At 38.0% G+C, this 4,835-nt stretch overlaps 1 pseudogene; it reads left to right on the forward strand.

The window, feature by feature from the left end:
- The first annotated feature begins 3,091 nt into the window (after positions 1–3,091).
- On the forward strand, positions 3,092–4,587 carry LOC138147888 (WD repeat-containing protein 70 pseudogene; annotated as a pseudogene).
- The last annotated feature ends 248 nt before the right edge of the window (positions 4,588–4,835 follow it).

A 4,835-nucleotide genomic window follows, 5' to 3' on the forward strand; every position in this document is an offset into this window, starting at 1 on the left:
AACTTCTTTGTGATTCATATGTTAATTGCATACAGGGATTGTAATAGAGGGAGCCATTGAGTAGCATTTGTGGTAGAGAAAAAAGACAAAAGGAAACTATTCTGTCTGCAAGGCTTTCTGTTCTTCCTCCTAATCCTTTCTCCCCTTTCCTGAGCAAAAGGAAAAAACTGGGATCTGAGTCAATTGAGACAGCAACTTATTCTTTTAATTTTATTAGTAACTCATTTAAGCTCTGAAATAGCAGAGACAGATGCAACAAAGACTCAGGACCGTTTACTTCTAGACTACGGAATCATTGATAAGCCAGACTCAGGTAACTTAGGCTGGCAAGCTTCTCAGGGAAGCTCCAGCCTCTAGAGTGAAAGGTAGAGTATAAGCATGTGCTAAAGGCATGTCATACTTCCTGGGTTCACCTGATGGGAGGCAGAAAGTGTGGTCTGGGAAGAATGGCCATGCCTTAGGGCAAACACCCCAAATCCTAAAGGATGAATGCTACTTCCTCACCTATACAGAAAAACCCTGCACTCATCACAGAGTGATCTGCTGGTCTTGTATCTGTCTGTCTGTCTGTCTATCTATCCAAACATCCATCCACCCATCCATCCATCCATCCATCCATCCATCCATCCATCCATCCATCCACCCATCCATCTCTATCTGTACACATACATATACCCACACTTTATACTTATGTATATAAACAATATATGTTTGTAACACATACACAAATATTCACATCTATACATATCTATACCATTCACATCTATACTAATATCTCTATTTCCTTTAAGTTCTAAAAGTTTTTAATTCAAAGTTCTTCAATTCTAAGGTGATATGACTGATGTCCTTCTGCCATTTCTAAGGTAATTACTTTGAAGATGTGCTTCGGTGAGAACTTCCTTCATGTAGAAATAGGTAAAGCACACTGATACCCATTTGTACCTGCCTTCACAACTGTGTACTAATTAACAAAAATAATAACCTCCATTTATGTGACACTTGAAGATTTGCAAAACATATTCTTCATATAAACTCTGAGAGTTAAGTAGTCCAAATATTGTCACCCCCATTTTACAGAAAACAAAACTAAGGAGAATTGACTCACTTGGGCTCACCAAAGCTTATAAATGTATGAATTTGGCATTCAAACCCAAGTCTGTTGACTTCAAATCTAGTACTCTTTCCATTATACTATGTTGTCTCTTAACCTTTCATACTAATTAATATTTTAGAGATGAAGAATTCCTGGCATAGAGACATTAGAATCATGTCTCTTCCCTAGTTCTTCTACTGTATATAGATTAAAATAATTGACAACAACATTAAAAAGCATACGGTGAAATCCAGAACCTTGGGGTATCCCACTGTAAAACTCCTACCACACTGACATTGAAGCATTAACAACTTCTCTTTGAGTCTGGTGTATAATTAATTATTTATCCATTATTATAATTATTATCATATATATTATGTATCATATCATTACACATATAAATATATCATTATTATTATCATTTGGTCCATATATCTCTATTTCTTTCACAGGAATGATATGAAATACTTCATAAAAACTTTGCTAAAATCCAGGAAACTGTATCTATAATATTCCTTTCTCCTAAGTTTAATAATCATACCAAAAAAGGGGAAAAGTTAGGGTGACATGACATGTTCTTTTTCTTTTCTGAATGTTTGTCAACTATCCCTTTGATGATCCATTCTGGAATTTTCCCTGGAATAATAATAATAATAATCAAACCCACTGGCATATAGCTTTCAGACTGTTATGTTTCCTTCTATTAAAATCAGAACATTTTCCATTCTCCAAATTTTTGGTACCTTTTCTATATTCCAAAACTTCATGTATCTCTGAGTGACTCAGCTCTGACTCCCGCCAGGTCCTTAAGTACCTGAAGATATGGTTCATCTGGACCAGGTGATTTGAAATCATCAGTGGTCTCCAGGGTCTCTCTTGATATCTCTTTATTTACCCAAAATAACATGTGTGCCTTTCTGAGTACTGAGTATTGGTTCTGTGATCATCATTTTTCTCCTGTAATTTCCAGCGTGAAGACAATTCTCTGTGGAAGAGAAAATAAAATAAAAAAAGGAACTGAGCAGTTCATCCTTCTTTTTGTTGACAGTTACTATGAATAAGTGAATAAATAAATAATGAGTAAACTCTCACTATGTAGGAAACAATGTCTAAGTGCTGGTGATAGAAATTGAAAAGCATGACAGTTCCTGATCTCAAGGAGTTCACATTCTAATGGAAACAACCCATATGGAAGGTTTTTTGTGCAAGTCAGTTGAAAAGATCCCATAGTCATTAGGATACATCAGTAAAACAGATGGTAATGACTCTTTTAAAATTTCATTTCCACAGTCATACCAGTTTTTGAAGTGGAGCCATTTGGCAGTGCCAAGGACTTTGGTAGCAAGAACTTTCTTTCCTGGGTCTTCAAGAGATGTAGTTATACTATCTGCAGGAGCAGGTTCCAGGCTACATGTCCATGGGGTGTTGGATGTGGAACATGAGACTGGAAGCATAGGTATTCCCAAGGCTTTTAGGGCCCAGAGCCCAGACTGTCTCTATTCAAGTTGGAGCAGAAATGGAGGTTAAGGTGGTGGCAGCAGTTTGACTTGCTTGGCACATGCTGCCTTTTATTTGTCCCTCAGGGTGCCTTGCTGCTTTATCATTATATCATCTACACCAAGCAAAGGTATCATCCCTTCTTTAGCCCTTTCTTTATTCCAATGTAGCTAAAACAACCCCTTTTTCTTAGCCACTCTTGCCCAATCACCTCTTTTTGAACCCTAGTGTTCCTCACTTTTTTCCAGGACAGTGCCATGTATTCTTTTCCTAGGCCTTGCTTTTATATTCTGTTTGGTAGTAGAATTTAAGGGCAACTACATAGCATAAAGCACTGGGCCTGGAGTCAGGAAGATCTGAGTTCAAATTTGACCTCAGAAATTTACTAGTTGTTTCACGCTGGGCAAGTCACTTAACACTATTTGCCTCAGTTTTCTCATCTGTCAAATTTGGAGAAGGAAATGGCAAACAATTCCAGTATTTTTGTCAAGAAAACCCCAAATGGGGTCACAAAGAATCAAATATGACTGAAACCCTGTCAAAAAAATTCCTGATTCTCATGAAATCATTCTGCATCATGGCAGTAAAACAGTTTCTGCCTTAGGTCTGGACCCTTCAGGTGCCCATTTGGTAACAGGAGAATTTGATCATGATGTTAAATTTTAGGATTTTGTAGGAATGGAGGCTTCCCTTCAAGCTTTCAGATCCGTTCAACATTGTGATTGTCACCAAATGAAGTCACTACAGTACAGCAACACAAGAGATGTGATTCTTGTGGTGTCTGGAAACTCTCAGGCCAAAGCACTTGACAGAAATGGCTTCCTAGTGATGGAATGTATGAAAGGAGACCAGCATATTGTGGACATGACCAACACCAAGGATCGAATGGCAGCGCTTAAGCTGGCTTCTGGCACCCCCAAATAAAGGAAGAGTTTTTGGTTTCTTCAAGTGATGGGACTGTGAAAACCTGGGATGTGGACAATCATCAGAAGTACGAAAGTATGTTTAAATCAGGAACAGTTCAGGGAAAAAAAGTAATTCCAACCACTTGTACATCCAGTAGAGATGGGAAGCTCATTGCAACTAGTTGCCAGGATAGAATCATCCAGTTCTGGGACGGAAATATGAGTGTTTATATGAAATTCCACTGAAGGTAGGCCCATGATCCTGGCACAAATACTTCCTGTGTGACATTTTCCTATGATGACACTGCCCTTGCCTCTTGAGGAGGAGAAGACACTTTAAAACTTTAGGGCATCCAACAGTTTTAAGAAACCACTTTTTTTTCAGCTTCAAATCTTGCTCCCTTCTACTCAATAACCAATTATTGCTTCAGTCGAGATAATAAGATTTGGTCACTGGAACATCCATTAGAAAGGAACATTGCAGTGGCAGGCTTGGGTTTTTTTGAGCACCAGACATTCCATGAAGCATATGAAATTAATGTCACCAATGCAAATGTGGTATGCTGTCTGTTGCATCTCAAGCCCAACCAAATCATGGGTGAAACTGAAAATGCATTGGCTGAAGTGTATTATGATCCTAGCAAGAGTTAGAGGGGAAAAATTATATATAATTAAAAACAAATGGAAGACTTAAATGAACTGAGACTTTAACCCAGGACTACATCATTAAGTCCTCATGCACTGCCTACATTCCGCAAGCCACATCAATGAAGTAGAAGGAAACAGTTGGAAAAGGATAAATTCGGTCCTCTGAAGTCTCACAAACCTGAACCTCCTCTGGCAGGCTCAGGTCATAGTGGTAGAGCTGGAACCCGTGGAAGAATCTTGTCATCATACATAGTGAAAAACATTGCTCTGGTTAAGACTGACAACTGTAACTCTTGGGAAATCATTTTATGGCATTTGAAGGAAGCTGAAGAGAACCCACATTGGGTTGTTTCAGCATATTCCAAGACTCAGCCTAAAACTGTTTGTGCAGAAGTAGAATCTAAAGATGAAATGAAGAATAAACCAAAGTGGAAAAAAAGATAAAATTTGAAGAATTAATTTTGAGGCCAGAGAAGAGTGGAGTCATGACCATTTTTTTTCTTAATTCTTTGTAGTTAAATGAGTATATTGATTCTCAGCACCAGCAATGAATGTTTTAAAGTTGTGCTGTGACTGAAACAAAACATCAGCAACAAGTGGAATTTGAGGGAAAAAATGAAATTAAAGTTTGTTTAGAAGGGTGTGTTTGGGAAGCAAAAGATGACTCCTTGGAAGCACTTCCTGTGATTGTG

This window comes from Petaurus breviceps, unplaced genomic scaffold (assembly GCF_028583685.1).
Source record: "Petaurus breviceps papuanus isolate PSGF00001 unplaced genomic scaffold, PetGlider_PUasm1.0 90808, whole genome shotgun sequence".
Taxonomy (NCBI): domain Eukaryota; kingdom Metazoa; phylum Chordata; class Mammalia; order Diprotodontia; family Petauridae; genus Petaurus; species Petaurus breviceps.